The sequence below is a fragment of the Abramis brama genome (assembly GCF_963993115.1).
Source record: "Abramis brama genome assembly, chromosome: 20".
Taxonomy (NCBI): domain Eukaryota; kingdom Metazoa; phylum Chordata; class Actinopteri; order Cypriniformes; family Leuciscidae; genus Abramis; species Abramis brama.
Genome location: NC_139982.1, coordinates 29,003,424 through 29,020,532, shown reverse-complemented (window position 1 = coordinate 29,020,532; position 17,109 = coordinate 29,003,424). Strand labels below are relative to the sequence as shown.

General features: G+C 43.0%; 1 long non-coding RNA gene across 2 annotated transcripts; it reads right to left on the bottom strand.

Moving 5' to 3' along the window:
- Positions 1 to 973: 973 nt before the first annotated feature.
- On the bottom strand, positions 974 to 11,409 carry LOC311070984. 2 transcript variants are annotated; one of them, XR_014603732.1, is made up of 5 exons: positions 11,248 to 11,409; positions 2,338 to 2,425; positions 1,816 to 1,860; positions 1,444 to 1,627; positions 974 to 1,109 (listed from the first exon to the last, which is right to left on the bottom strand). It is a non-coding gene; the product is annotated as an uncharacterized lncRNA (long non-coding RNA). The 2 variants fall into 2 exon arrangements; XR_014603733.1 differs by having other exon boundaries at positions 8,886 to 11,400.
- Positions 11,410 to 17,109: the final 5,700 nt, after the last annotated feature.

Sequence of the window (17,109 nt, the reverse complement as noted above, 5' to 3'; positions counted from 1 at the left end):
TTTGTGTCCTTGAGCACTGGAAAGGCGCTATAATAAAACTTTTGTTGTTGTTGTTATTATTAAATTCAAAGAATATTGTGAGCCCAGAAAGAATCTGACGTACATTCGCCATATGTATTTTTTAAGAGAGCACAAAGCTCCGAAGAAAAAAATTATGCATAGCCTACCTCACAGATCTTAAACACAATTGCATTTCCCAAACGCATTGTTTAGCAAATTATGGTCGCAAGTTTGCTAAACATAGTGGTTTGAGGAACTGCCCCTCTTCCCTCATCGGCTGAGGTGCCCCTCTCGCCCCCTTCCCTCACCCCCAAGATGATTCCCATAAAAGTGTTCTGTTATCGTCCGCTAAAGATCCACTGATTCCACTAATCCGCTCCGTGTTTTCCCGCTCGCTCCGCAGCATCACTCGCAGTCTGGGCTCGCTCTCTGAACAGGACAGTAGATTACAAACTACAATCCACATTACAGAAAGTGGGTGATTCGCGGAATTAGTAATTTGGTAGGCTAGTTTGTTTTTGTATTTCCACAATGAATATCTTATTATTCCTAGATGATTGTTAAACGTAGTGTTTGGTCCGAGTCCACCTTTGTCGAGTCCGAGTCGAGTCCAAGTCCTTACCAATCAAGTCCGAGTCCAAGTCCGAGTACAAATGGGCCCGAGTCGGACTTGAGTCCGAGTCCTTAACATCCGAGTCCGAGTCGACCCATAAGAAATTTTACCATGGTATTTGTACCATGGTAGTACCATGGTACAAATACCATGGTACTAGTACCCCGGTATTTTTGACAGTACCATGGTACATGTACCATGGTAATATTGATGGCACCATGGTACATAAACCATGGTATTTTTAAGAGTACAATGGGACGTGTACCATGGTATTTGTACCATATCTACAACTGTCAAATGTACATGAATTTAAATATTTAGCTCAGGCAAATAAAAAGACAGTAAACAAAAAAATGTTTTTTCCATTTTATTTTATTTTTTCCATAGATTTAGCATGATTGTCTTTTTATGATCTTGGCCGCATTTGACAACTTCTGGCGAATGAATCCCTTAATTTCAGCATCTGACTTTTCTGGGAAGACAGATTTAACTTCACCTAAAGAGAGAAAAGAAGGGAAGGAAAGGAAAGGAGAACAGACACGTTACAGATAGATACATAGACATTAAGTACAAATAGGTACATATACATACACAGATATTACAGATACAATGACAAACTATTGAGAGTGAAAGAGTAACAGTAAGGGCAACACATACCCACGCCTGCTTTGCAAAATACCTGGTTACCTTAATTTCTTAAGTCTGTATGGCTTACTCAATGTTTTCTAATGTTGTGAAATGATACAACACTACACTACACAGTGCGGCAGGCATTTGTCACTCTTTACGGACGGTACATTACTGACTGTCACTGAAGAACAAATACTTACCAACAATCTTTTAAACATCTTCAGTGGGGAGTGATGGTCGTGTCTCCCCCTTGCATGATAACCCAAGCCCAGTCACACTGTGAGATGCCATGAATGCAGTGGTGTACAGGCCATGCATCAGATCGTTTGTATATTTGGCTGCTGTGACCTTGTTGCAGCGGTCCCTGATTGCCTGTGGAATATCCTAAGAACATAAATTGGTATCACATTGGGTCATATTACCAAAAGCTTGTTATGAAATAGTCGTGTTGGGGTTCAAAGGGGACAACTAAAATAATTTTGTTATCTTCCTATTTATCTCAGATTTCTATTTGCAGAAGTTCCCTGGTCCCATTTTATAGTACACTTCTGTTATTAGTGAATATAACTTACCAGACAGACAGAACGGTCATCCACAGGCAGCTGTGTTCTGGAAGACTGCATACAGCATTTAAAAAGCACAGAAGAATGTACAGTATGTTAGCCTACTCACAAGAAACCAACAAGAAGACAGACAGACAAAACAGTAGGGCTGTAATCAACATAAGAAAATCTTGGTCGACTGAAGTCCTGAAATTTCTGACAGCGTTGCATCACGTGCACCTGCACAATATCATATCAAATATAAATTTGCATTTGACTTTTTCCCCGTTTACTATTTAAAAAAAATGCTGCCACGCTGTCGATGTCTTTGTTGGCATGATAGAAGAGGACTGATTATAAATTAAACGCTCTGACAATTAAATAAATAGTATACAGTGTGTGATTCAAAACATAGCTTACTATCAATTATTGTGCCAAGGTACTTGTATTCTTGTACTATCTCAATAGGTTGGCCATCAATGATAGTGAGGGAAAGAGGGGGGCTCTGTTTCCTAAAATCAATAATGAATTCTTTAGTTTTGGATTTCCTACCAGTATTTCCTACTTCTCCAGCAGCAGCTTTCTTCAGAAATGTTGAAGTCGTGGAGCTTTCCCTCTGTTATGGGTTATTTTGTTGCTGCTGAAATCACAGAACATTTTTTTAATCAATATTTGTTTACCACTGAGCTAACGTAGTTTCAACCAATTTTCTCACTAAATGTAAGTGACGTCACCGATAACATACGTTATGTTTAAAGTTACTTTGTGTAAAATAAATTAGCTCACTTCCAAGGAAAACATATACACATAAGAGGTGATTAAAAGCCCAAACTTTCATAAACAAAAGCTCAACCGAGTTAACGTTAACTTAACGTTAGTTTACCTCTTCTGAAAACGGTTGAGATGCTAACGGAATTTTTCCGAAGACACAAAACCATGTCTATAAAAGTAAATATTCAACAGAAGCGTATCAATTACTGTACAAGTAAGAGAAGTGTCAAGAACAGTTGTGTGTATTATTCTTGTGATTTTAGAGACTAATATCACCTGAAAGTAGTGAAAACAACAGCGAGAGAGGGAGTTCTCTTACGAGAGTTCTCTCGTACTGCGTCTTAGCTAAGACGCTGCGGGAAAAGTCTCTTTTCACGAAATACTGAAGCAAAAAATTATCCTTAATTTTGTAATATTGTAAAGCGCATTTGCAGCAGCATACAGCCATAGGCGAGACGGCTCGCTCGCTCATTGGCTGCTCTGCGGCAACTGCATAAGCCTATCGAGCGAGGGCTGATGCAACATCAACATCAGAACCAACTTCCCGCCGAAACGGGCGTGGCCTAGCCTTATAAAGGTAGCTCGAAAAGGCTGACTCACTTGATTTTTCATCTCTTCAGCGAAGCTCACGCATCGTTGGATCACGAGAGAAGCAACGCGTCGTCTGAGAAGCAATTCAGCGGGACGAGCCACTTGAAGCCGCTGGCCAGCGCCGCCTTCCACTGCCGTACCTGCTGCGCATTCCGGCGCCTATATCCTTCTATATATTTTCTGTGTATAATGTGTATTATGTATGTACATTTTACACTAAAAGAGCCGGGCGTCTTTTTCAAGACGCCCCCCTTTCCTAGAGGATCTCGCAGCTCTCGCGCTCGCTGACGGCGACCGCCCTCACTCCGAGCCGATTGCCTATGGTGACTCTGAGGACTCACCTGGCATCCTTCTCCGAGGCTGCTCCTCCTGGAAGCGGACGGTCGGGGTTAGTTTTTCTTTACGTTACAAGAAAAACTACCCTGCCTCTGCGCGTCATTCACCGGCGAAAGGAGAAAAGTGTGTTCGTAGTTACTGGCCCCTTTTCTCTTACATTTCCCAGTTCCCTGTCGGCGACTGGAAATGTCATTTGCAGCAAGCGCACGCCTGCCAGCAAACGCCGAAGAATACATGTTGACGCTCAACGCATACCAAAAGCCTGTATCCCCCTGTGGCTCAGTGGTGGAATGATAGGTTTTAACGCATGGGAGACCGGAGTTCGTTTCCCGGTCTTGCGGCATATATTTATGCCGCCAATGCTCCGCTCTGTCAGTCCCCCGGGGGCGACTGCAGAGGTGTATTTTTGCAGCCAGCAAGCGCGTAGTACCCGCTTGCCTGCAACCGAACACCGTTTCTACGGTTCCCGTGCGTCACTGGCGAAAAGAGAATGGAGTGTTTTAGCCCCGCTGAAACCGGGCGATATCCACTCTTCTCACATTCTGACACTTTTCAGGCGTCTGAAAATGTCAGTATTGCATGTTGTACTACACACATGCCTGCAACAAACGCTCTGTGGTCCAGTGGTAGATTCATAGCCTTTCGCGCAGTCGACCCGGGTTCGATTCCCAGGTCCGACGGCAGAAAAATTTATGCCGTCACATACAATTCGCTCTATCAGTCCCCTGAAAGGCGACTGCAGATGTGAATTTTTGCAGCCGACGAGCACATGGTACAACCCGTGCCCGCTTGTCTGCACACGAAAGCCGTTCTACGGCTACCTAGAAAAATTCCATTGGGTGCCCACAAACACTGTTTTTGCATGCCTCATGGTTTTTCTATAAAAGAAGCCTGTCCGCATTCGCTCTGCTCAGGCAGACAGTGCGCTCAATGCAGTAAATGTGTCCGCTCTTCCGAGCCCACATTCACTCACAGACATTACATGTCCTACGGGACTCGCCCAGCCCTCCCTCACTCGGTTAAACACCGTGGCGAAGTCGAGTGCGTCTGAAAATGTCGATATTGCATGTTATGCTACCCGCATGCTTGCAAATGCTTGCTTGAAAGTCAATGTGTCTTCCACTGTGGTCCAGTGGTAGATTCTAAATCTTTCGCGCGGGCGACCCGGGTTCGATTCCCAGGTCTGACGGCAAAAAGTTTTTATGCCGCCAAATACAAATCGCTCTGCCAGTGCCCTGAGAGGCGACTGCAGATATGTATTTTGCAGCTGACGACCACGTGGTACAACCCATGCCTGTTTGCCTGCACACAAAAGCCGTTTTACGGCTACCCAGAAATATCCCATATGGATGTATTTTCTGGTGTCCCGGCCACGGCCGATGGTGCTATAAATGTAGTGCTGATGCCCACTGCCCAGTGCCCATCGCTACACACAAGCACAGCCCCTCACACGGGGCTTGCGCCCATAAATTCGACTCAGGTCGATCGCGCACCCAACATAGTAAATGTGCACATTCCCCAGTGCCACAAACACTATGTCACACGTGTCACGTGGTTTCTGTAAAACGAAACCTGTGCACACTCGCTCTGCTCAGGCAGACAGCGCGTCAAAAGCAGTAAATGTGCCCGCTTCCCGCCCACACTTACTCACAGACAACGAGTCCCACGAGACTCGCTCAGCCCTCCCTCTCTCGGTTAAGCACCGTAGTGGGGTCGAGGACGAGCGCTCTGCCCGCTGTGATCAGCGCGCTCCCCGCCTCGAATGTCACAGGCATAACGCCTACGTTACAGCACGCCCGAAGCACCTCTGTCGCCCAGAGGTTTCGGAATGGGTGCTAGACATTATAAGAGAGGCTACTCGCTACAGTTTTGTCGACGCCCTCCCCGCTTCACAGCGCGCGTCGAAACTACGGTGAATTCAGAAGTAGCACACCTACTTCGTGCCGAAATATCAAAACTGATGAGCAAAGGGGCTATAGAGCCTGTATCTCAAGCTCAAAGCGAAGGGGGGCTATACAGCAGATACTGTCTGGCAAGAAAGACGGGGGTTTCAGACCCATACTGGATCTAAGACAGCTGAACGAAGCATTAGCGAAACGCAGTTTCAGAATGCTTACAACCAGGAAAATCCTCGCGCATATTCGCAGAGGAGGCTGGTTCATGTCAATAGATCTGAAGGACGCGTATTTTCAAATACAGATAGCGTCATGTCACAGGCAATACTTGAGATTCGCCTTCGAGGGCCAGACATACCAGTATAACAGTCCTGCCGTTCGGCCTGTCCCTGGCGCCTCGTACATTTACGAGGTGCATGGACGCAGCGCTCGCTCCTCTCAGACTCAGAGGCATGCGAGTGCTGAACTATTTGGACGACTGGCTGATTCTGGCTCAATCACGATCAGAGCTCGTGGAGCACAGGGCCATTTTACTCGATCACCTCGAGAAACTTGGTCTCAGAGTCAACTGGACGAAGAGTTCACTGAACCCCAGTCAAACGATCCCGTTTTTGGGTATAGTTCTGGACTCACAGTCTATGATGGCGCGGCGGTTGCCACAGCGCGCGCTGGACATTCAGCGCGCAGCGAGCTCTCTCCGCTGCGGCGCGACCTTCCCGCTCAGGGAATTTCAGAAGATGCTAGGTCTCATGGCCTCAGCATCACCAGTTCTTCAGTTAGGCCTGCTCCGCATGCGCCCCTTGCAGTTCTGGCTGAAAGCGCGGGTACCGTGCAGAGCGTGGGTATCCGGTCGGCTGCGTCTCAAGGTCAATCAGAGCTGTGTTACAGCTCTAAAACCTTGGACAGCGAACGACTGGTACCAATCAGGTGTAAGCCTGGGGACTTCCTCGAGAGTGAAAGTGGTGTCGACGGACGCCTCCACCTCGGGATGGGGAGCGCTGCTCGAGGGCAGACCGTTCTTTGGCCTGTGGTCAGAACGAGAAAAGCTCCGACATATCAACTGTCTGGAAATGCTGGCAGTGGAAAACGCGCTGACGCGCTTTCGTCCCCGAATCAAGGACCATCACGTCTTAGTCCGTTCGGACAACATGTCTGTGGTGTCCTACATAAATCACCAGGGCGGTCTCAGATCCCGAGACCTGTACAGGTTGGCGGAACGCCTCCTGGTTTGGGCTCAGCACAACTTGCGCTCGCTGAGAGCAGTTCATGTGCCTGGGCTACAGAATCTGGGTCCAGACAGACTGTCCAGAAACAACATTCCCACGAGCGAATGGTCTTTACACCCACAAACAGTCCAGCTGCTGTGGGAGAGATTTGGCAGAGCGGAAGTGGACCTCTTCGCGTCCCACGAAAACGCTCACTGCCCCGTGTTCTTTTCCAAGAACGAAAGCGCGCTGTCCCAAAGGTGGCCTCGCTGTCCGCTCTATGCTTTTCCCCCCGTCTCCCTCCTTCCTCAGGTGATAGAACGGGTGAGGGAAACGAAATGCTCAGTGCTGCTTGTAGCACCACTTTGGAAGAACCAACCATGGTTTCCAGATTTGATGCAGTTAGCAGACACTGCCCCGTGGCCAGTGCCGTTGAGGAGGGACCCCCTCTCGCAGGCCAGGGGCTCGATTTGGCACCCTCGACCAGAGTTGTGGTCCCTCCACGTGTGGGCGCTCAACGGTTACCCGCTGATCTCTCAGTGGGAGTGCTAAATACTATCACTCAGGCTAGAGCTCCGTCGACTCGACGGCTCTATGCTTCAAAGTGGTCGGTATTCTCCAGCTGGTGCACAGCTCAGGGATGTTCACCCCTCGATTGTGAGGTGACGGAGGTTCTCTCCTTCCTACAGGAGCTGTTGGATAAGGGCAGAGCCCCCTCCACGCTCAAAGTTTATGTGGCGGCTATCGCAGCGTTCTCTGAAACAACGCATGGTCAGTCAATAGGAAGGAACGATTTGGTCATCCGCTTCTTCAGGGGAGCTAGGAGGCTGAATCCTCCCAGACCTCCCTCAGTCCCTGTATGGGACCTCTCTACGGTTTTGGAGGCCATGAAAGGTTCCCCTTTCGAGCCCATCCAGACGATTAGCCTCAAACATCTGTCATTTAAGACAGTGTTCTTGCTGGCTCTCGCTTCAGTGAAGCGCATAGGTGACCTGCACGCGCTCTCGGTGAGCCCGACGTGCTTGGAGTTTGGGCCTAATGACTCAGGAGTCATACTCAAACCTCAACACACCGTTTCGGGCTCAGGTTATTTCCCTGTCTGCCCTGCCGGTGTCGGAAGAGGAAGGAGACTTAAGTTCTCTTTGCCCTGTTAGGGCTTTAAGAGCTTATGTGTCTCGCTCTGCTGTCTTCAGACAGACTGAGCAGCTGTTTGTCTCGTTCAGTGGACGTTCCAAGGGAATGGCTGTTTCGAAACAAAGCCTATCCAGATGGATAGTTGACGCCATAGCGTTAGCTTACACTTCCAGGGGTCTTCAGTGCCCACTGGGTGTCAGAGCGCACTCCACGAGAGGCGTTGCCTCGTCGTGGGCCTGGTCTAGTGGGATATCCTTACAGGATATATGTATGGCGGCAGGTTGGGCCTCGCCGTCTACATTTATCAGGTTTTATAACCTAGAGGTTCCCGCCTTACAGGCTAAGCTGTTGTCGGTGTAGCTGAATCAGTAGTCTGATTGGAACACTGAGATCGCAAGCGCAGCGCGCTGCCGACTGTCATATGGGCAGTATTGCGTAAGACCCACATTCCCACATTAGTCAGGCTCTTGCCTTGACTATGTGATGTCATATTATCGCGTCTGCGGACGCTGCTATATATGGGGACGGAGGGTTCCCCCTCCTGTTCTAGGACTCTCTGTGAGTCCCTCTAGTGATTGTGCACTGTAAATCCTGGGCTTCGCTTCCAGGTTTATTGGTGTTTCATCCCTGCACGCACGGCGTTTTACATTGGGTTCCCGCAGCGTCTTAGCTAAGACGCAGTACGAGAGAACTCTCGTAAGAGAACGTACTCGGTTACTAACGTAACCTCGGTTCTCTCTAGAAGAGGGAACGAGTACTGCGTTCCCCGCCGTGCGTACGATTCACTCTGGTTCGCTTCGGCGATGAAATAAATCAAGTGAGTCAGCCTTTTCGAGCTACCTTTATAAGGCTAGGCCACGCCCGTTTCGGCGGGAAGTGGCAAGGAGGGCGCGAAGCGCCCTCATTGGTCTGATGTTGCATCAGCCCTCGCTCGATAGGCTTATGCAGTTGCCGCAGAGCAGCCAATGAGCGAGCGAGCCGTCTCGCCTATGGCTGTATGCTGCTGCAAATGCGCTTTACAATATTACAAAATTAAGGATAATTTTTTGCTTCAGTATTTCGTGAAAAGAGACTTTTCCCGCAGCGTCTTAGCTAAGACGCAGTACTCGTTCCCTCTTCTAGAGAGAACCGAGGTTACGTTAGTAACCGAGTACGTTTTCCTGCTTACCAGTCGCAGTGGTCCAGCGCCGTTTCCATGGCAACTCTGAGCCGCGGCCGTTCCAGTGTTTGAAAGCGACATGAAAGTTCAAAGTTCACGCGCACGGCCATTGATTAAACCACGTCAAAATCATGCAGCATTTACAAACATCTAGAATTAGAACATTACTTAAATAAAAATCTCATTAATATTAAATTATGAATTTAAAACTGATTTTGGAGATCTATTCATAGACCAAATGGCCTATGCCCACACTACTGCAGTCACTCACAATAATAAAAAAAAAAAAAAAAAAATATTTGGCTTAGTTATTATTCATTAGTTATTTTTATTTTTTGCTAAAGTATAAGCCTAAAGTGTTAATTCCTCTTACCCCGGGCTTAAAGTAAAAAGATGTCTGTACCATGCGACCATGCAAAGTACCATGGTAATATTTGAGGTACCATGGTTATATCTGAGGTAGTATGTACCATGGTAATATCTGTACGGCAGAATGTACCATGGTTATATCTGAGGTACTAGGGCATGTACCATGGTAAATCTGAGGTACCATACTATGTACCATAGTAACATAGTACTGTACTGTACAGTATATACAGTGTATATAGTACTTCAGATATTATCATGGTACCATGATAATATCTGAAGTACTATAAAGTATGTACCATGGTTATATCTGAGGTACTATGGTATGCACCATGGTAAATCTGAGGTACCATACTATGTACCATAGTAACATCTACAGTACCATGCAATGTGCCATGGTACCATGATAATATCTGAAGTACTATATAGTATGTACCATGGTTATATGTAAGGTACCATGGTACTACCATGGTACTACTATGGTATACCATGGTATGTACTATAGTACATCATGGTAAAATTTCTTATGGGGAGTCCGGCCGAGTCCACAAAGATTTCAATGATTTGAAATTGACCTTTCACAAAGACCCGCCCCTCTTAGTTACTGTTGCTACGTCTGACAAGCCATTCTGCTCTCAATCCACACAGTGTTCTCACACAGTGAAAAATTTATTGCGGCGCAAAGAGGATACTGACAATGCGCCAACAGACAAGACAGAGCAGGGTCCTTTTGGTATAAAATAAAGTCTCAGCTTTAAAATTGAGTAATTTTGTGAAATTCAGACAATGAATACCATTTTGTGGCGCTTTACTGTATAGTGCCTTAGTTCAAGCAGCATGTGAACTGATCATCTATTTTAGTTATAGCACGATTTAAACATGAATGAACATTAGAAATGCAAAAAGATGTCAATACACACCTTTTAGTTTTGATTTGGTTTGTTTGTCAGACAAAAATGGTGGATATCTGCTTTATGATTGGTCACATTATTCAGAATCTGCAAGGTAATGCTCAAGAATATGCAACACGATGCATTAAGAACCAGGGGTAAACGTTTGATCAAGAAGATAGTGATATGTACATTTTTCTTATTTTCTTTTATGTTAATATCGTATTTAGCCTCTGAAGGGCAGTATTAAATTAATTAATGAATTTTTAAACAAAATATGAACAATTTACACCAATTTACACGCCCTGGCTCTGAATGGATGTTTCCTTCTTGAGCATCACTGAATGTTTTCAGTGTTTGTAATACCAGTAGTTGTGTATGAATCCCAGTGTGAAAAGATGGATCTCAAAATCATACAATCACTGCTAGTAAAGAGTCAAATATACAGAAGATGCTGGAAAAGCAAAGAATGTGCAGGAGCTGGAGGATTTTTCTGAAGACCATTGGGCAGTTTAACTGTTCGGGACAAAGGGATTCATGAACAACCATTACAAAAAAAAACAAAAAAAAAAAACAGTTGTGGATCATTCAGGCAATGACACACAGTATTAAAAATCAAGCTTATGTAATTTGTCTTGTAATTTGTGTTTGTATTTTGTCTTGTGGACTAGGCTATAGCCTAGGCTACTTAAACATCTGTAATGTGAAAAAGCTTTTTCAGGGCAGTAGGCCTATAAAAAAATAAAATAAAATAAAAAGTTTTTATGATCCGTATTATTAAAAAATAAATAAAATAACATTTTAGAGGTTCTGCAAGGTGTATGTAAACTTATTACTAAAGTATAATGTAACAAAAATCATAACATTATTAGACCCCAAAATGTTGCAATGGTTATCACGTTCTCATGTTGCTATGGTTACTATGTCAAATCATCGCAATTTCATGACTCACAGGACTATAATTTAGCGGGTTCACTCGCACATTTAAATGCTGTTATCACTCCTCAAACTTTACAGTGTGAATGTAACCACTGGTCCTCTAGAAGCATGAAAAACAAAACTATTATTTAGATCGTCAATAGCGCTCCCTTTAAGCCATCACTTAGGCTACTCACCGCGTTCTTCACTCTCACTGAAACTCTCATCATAAACACTGAAGTTGTCCGCACTGCAGTGAATCTCTTATTTACATCGCGTCTAGACTTTGTTGTTTATAAGGAGATTTTTGCGAAAGGATAAAGCTCGCGCTGATTCTGAACATTTTGAGTGAATTCTCCGCATGGTGACTAAAACGCCTCTGATTTGCCACTGCGTTCCTGCGCGTAATATACATGTCTGTGATTGGCTACAATGCTCAACGCTGAAACAACACTACGTTAGCTTCGTTTCGTTTTTGAATAATAAAATATTGTGTCCTCCAGTGGCCGGACTCGACTGTACTCGGCAAATTTTCCGAGTCTAAAATGTCCGAGTCCGTGACAAGTCCGAGTACAAATTCACCCGAGTGCGTGACAAGTCCGAGTTCATTCAAAATTGGACTCGAGTCCGAGTCCGAGTTCGAGTACCCCAACTCTAGTTAAACGTAACTGGTATCATTCAGGGGCGGTTCTTAGGTCGGATATTCAGGGCTTTAGACCAAAATAAAACTGGGTATTTTTATTTAAAGGAATAACTGAATAAAGAAAAAGAAAGCCTTATTGAAATAATTTTAACTATTTGCAAATAATATTTTATTTTTTTAATTATGCATGCATTCTCTCTAAATGAATCAAGGAAATTATAGCATATTTTCACTTCAAAAAGGCAAAATTTAATAAATAAATAAAACAAGTTGTGTAATTTGCGTCACCGGATACTGTCGGTAGTTGAACATTTCTATTGTAAAGCAGTCAAATATTAAAAGTTTATCTACTTACATTTTACCAATCATTTTGACATTGATGAGCTAGAGGGGCGTTGTTAGACATAAAGCTCTACTGGGGCACAGGTCCCCCATTGTTTGTCTGAGATAGCAACAGTAACTAAGGAGGCCGTGGCTTACCGATAGGTCAATTAAATATAAATTTAATATCCGAAAGAATGATTCATTGTTATCGCAAACAATCAAAGACAGTAGTACAGAACACAACAATGTGTTTATTTTCTGTGCTATAGTGCTGCAGGCAGGGGCGTTTGTTTCAAAAACACCAGGCTGGGTAGTTGGGTAACTTAGGGGGGTTGGGGCGCATGCTCCCCTGAGAAAATTTGGATTTCTTGGACCTACATATGTGTATTTTAAGGTGTTTGAAGACCAGAAAATTGGATGACAATAGCTTTAAAAGCGTGTTAGTGGGCAGCAGTAGCATAAATGATTTATCGAGCAGATAACAGATTCTTAATCATGAGAATGAGGATAAATATTGCAATGAATGATCCACACTACAAAATGTTAATGTGTATTGTCAACATTCAAAACTATTTTAACTTTAGTTTTTGCGTAGTAACTCTACACACAAACATAAAATGATTAGCCCACATACACACCAAACTACACACAGATATGAATTATGTAAAACACTATCTTGTGTCTTTTGATTGTTCAGTGTGCAGTGGAGTGTATATGAGTTTGTCACACGTACATGTATGTGCACAAATACACTGTATATACTATACAGTATGTTTGATGAATATTACAGTTATTGAACTGAACTGAATCAACACTGAAGTGACTATTAACTGAATATTGACACTATTGGCTTGTTGGCCAAGGCGATTTTTTAATTTGTTACTATTGTGAAGCTGCTGCGAAATGATAACAGTGCTTGCTTATTTAGCTTCCCGGCTTCCAGAAATGAAATATGGACTTGTTTTGTGTTTGAGAAAGGTCTTCAACGTGTTAAAACGTATAGGGGTCATTGAAGCCAATAGTTTAAGGGAACATTTCTTTGTTAAAGCCTTACTTTCCAGTTAGACTACACAAGTGTAGCTCTCCATGAGAGAAAGAATGCATTATCTTGATGTTTTGAGACGACTCTCCTGTTTATAGTTAGAGCCTGGCCAAATCCAACCTTGGAAAAGCTGTGTGTCAGTGTGTTAGTCTTCTTGGTTACAGGTTAAGGAACCACTGGCATTATTGGAGATTGACTGAGTTATTGTTCTGGACATGCTGGCGCCCAGCAACCCAAATCTGGAAAACTTCAGGGTCAGAGTGTCAGCTGCATAATCAATGGAGAAATGCTTCAGTCCATCTGTATATGTGTGTAAAATTACTATGTTTATCAATTTCTTAGCCAATCAGAAACTGCAACCTGAAGCAAGGACGTAGCTTAGACCTTGGTGTAGGGTATAGCTGTGTGTGTGTGTGTGTGTGTGTGTGTGTGTGTGTGTGTGTGTGTGTGTGTGTGTGTGTGTGTGTGTGTGTGTGTGTGTGTGTGTGTGTGTGTGTGTGTGTGTGTGTGTGTGTGTGTGTGTGTGTGTGTGTGTGTGGTATAACTGCTGTGATCTCTGTAACTGTAAGCGGGCCGGCCTACGAACTCCTGTGTGAGTCTTGAAGCTGACTTCTGCTGATGAAACTGAAAACTATCTTCAGTAAAACATTTCTTCAATTTATTATAATTCTGACTCCGGGTCTTCTTTCAAACATCTGGTCCTTGGGTCCTAAACTGTTAACCCCTAACAGTATCTATAACATACATCATATTTATAATATTTTATTTAGATCATAGGCTATACATAATAATAAAAAAAAGGTACTATAAATTTTCCAGTAGTATCTTAGTATAGAATATGGTAGGCCCACTAGGGGGCTAAAGGCACACGCTAAGAAAAATTTACTTTTTACTCCCATGATTGCAGAAAAATATATGCTTTTATTGAACATTGATGGAGCAACAGATTTTGTGTTAAAAAAAATTGTTTAAAAACGCAGACACGGGGCAAAAGACACAAATACTTCAGCTAGAATAATATGTTTTTAATAATGTCTAAGTTGATGCTTGTTCAAAACAATCACTTTAGCAAAGTTTATACTATTTTTGGTTTATTTTGATGAATTAAATAATTACTTTTATTCAATAAATATAGGCCTACTGTCATTAAAATACAAGACAACACAGTCAGTTATGTTTAAGTGAACGTAAACAGTTGAGAAAGAAAACGCATGTGTAACACATTTTTAAAAAAATACAGAAACAAAATTATATAAAAAAAGTAAAAGTAAAAAAGCAAGATTCTGAAAGCACTGAATGAGATCCCATAATAATTTACAATAGGTTTACAGTAGTAACAAATAAATATGATATTTTATTATTTGATATGATTAATATCATGATGGTTTCATTATAAATGGGATTATCTCTAAGGTGGACACACGACTACATAAATTGAATTAGACAGGTACAATATGATTGTAAAAGGTTTGTCATTCATTTTCTATATATTAAGATGATAGTGCCTCAGAGTCAACCCCCTTATAGAGCCCTTTTTTTTGGTTTGGGCCACTGCCCCTCAAAATATCTGTGCACGGCCCTGAAGATTGCTGTGAGAGGCAGACCCCGTATTAGAAAAATGTCAAATCGGATAAAGAGTTGAAGAAGATGTGAACAAAATAAGCAGTGTCAAAAACACACAGACAAGAGGAGGCAAAATAGTGTGAAGTGAGAAAAAAAAAAGTAAACCGCATGCAATGGAAAGTCACTTGATGTGCATATGTGAAATGTTCAAGATGTGGTTACCAACATGAATATAAAAAGTGCCCCGCTAATGGACAAACTTGTAAGGCATTCAACAAATGAAACCACTTTTGTGAAAAATGCAGGTCTCCACCAAGAAAATACAGGCAATAAAACAAGGGGAACACAGATGATTTCTTTGTTGGAACCACTGATATGCAAACAGCACAAACAATGAAAAACGTGCAAACACTGAAACAAAGTGAAACAGACAAATGGCCTGAAAGCCTGAAAATGAACAACAAGAGCGTTATATTTAAATTAGACACAAGGGATGCATGTAATGTAATACCCAATGTGTTCAAGTCACTAGAGACTGAAAAAAAAAAAAAAAAAAAAAAAATCACCTTTCACTTTAACTACATATTCTGGCCACAAGATGTCACCTGTGGGACAAGTTCAACTTACCTTCACCTACAGAAACCAAAAGCACAATATTCAATTTCAAATGGTTGACGGCAACGAAGCCTACCTGCAATTCTTGGACGCGCAACCTGTGAAAAAGGGATGATAAGAAGAGTAGCCTACCTAAATGAAATAAAGACTAAAGATGACACATTAAACGACTTTGTTTGACGACCTGTTTTCTAGCCTTGGTTGCTTGCCAATTGGGCATCACATCAAAACGGCCCCCAGTGATTCATCCACCAAGAAAAGTTCCTGTAGGACAAAATAGTTGAAGAGATGGAATTGAAAGCATAAACAGAACCAACAGAGTTTGTGAACAGCATAGTAACAGTGGTGAAACAGAACAAAAGGTAGGCTATGTGGATCCAGAAAACCTTAATAAAGCAATAAAGCGTAATGACGGTGGAAGAAGTGGTCTCCAGCATGCCAAATGCAAAGATATTCTCAGTCCTGGACGCTAATCAAGGATTCTGGCAAATAAAACTGGATGATTCTCATTCTTCACTTAATGTATATAAAATACATAACAATTGCACAAGGAAATTTGAGTGAGTGTGTGGTTATTTGGACCTGACAACATTACAAAACTAGTTGTTTCGAATCGCGTGAAACTCAGCACGGTGGTGACACCTGCTGGTCAAAACTGTGTAAATGCAATGAGATCACAGACGTTCACAAAACCACATGTTTTCATTGTAGGCTATTCTAGTGATGTATGTCTCGAGACCGGTCTTGGTCTCGAGACCACTTTTACGTGGTCTCGGTCTTGTCACGGCCTTGACGGTCTTTGGTCTTGGTCTTGTCTTGGTCTCGGACCTCTCGGTCTTGTCTAGGTCTCGCTGTCTCAGACCGACATAGTGGTCGGGGGATTTAGCAATACAATACTACAATATCCACGACGACACAACGTTCGATAATGCAACATTATTATCCGCAACGGAACGGATTGAAGCGCGCGTCCGAGTGAAGACAGTGCGGCGTGTGCGCCCAATACGAGAAAACACTTTATCCGCGCCACTGATCGCAGCGGCAACGAGCACTTTGATCACTTGATTTAAAAAACACATATCAGTGACATGATGGGTTTTAACTTCATTCAGGAGATTTTGGGCAACTGCAGAACTGACAGATGACTTTGAGCGCACCGCCAACTACACACTGTGTGTGTGTGTGTGTAACCATAGCGACAAAACGACCAACTTTAGGATCCTGCACTTAAACCTATAATTTTGTTTTTAAAAATGTAATTATGTATTTAAAAGTTGCAGAATGGATTCATTTGGAGACTCCGAAATCGGCAGAGATAGGCAGGCATTTGCTTAGATGAATTTGTGTCTTTGATATCTCTCTCTCTGTGTGTGTGTGTGTGTGTGTTGTTTGATTACAGTATTGTATTTAAGATGGTGTTAGACTAAATAAATGGTCTTTCAAATATCATATGCATATCTCCGTTGTGTTGACTAAACATTAGGCCTAATCCAAATTTATAATTTTGTATCTTTAATTTGATGTTACGATTTCATCTACACATTAAGTATAATTTCAATTGGTTACATATTTCTCATTCTTTAGACAGTTGTTGGAGGAGCAAGATGGTGTTGGAGGTGTTTGATGTTTTGTCAGATGAACCAGTCAGTACCAGTCATGTCAGTTCTCAACAGTAGTTAAGGGAGTCTCAATCCTCTAATAGTGCAGTAACAGCCGTCATGCGATTGCTACACATAGTTGATCTCACCCAGTCTACAAAAACACTTACAGTGAGCTCACAGTCACACACATGACATGGTCTGTCTCTGTATTGTTCTGGCTGTGTAGTTGAAGTAATACCATCTAATATGTATTGAATGTAAACTGCGGCTG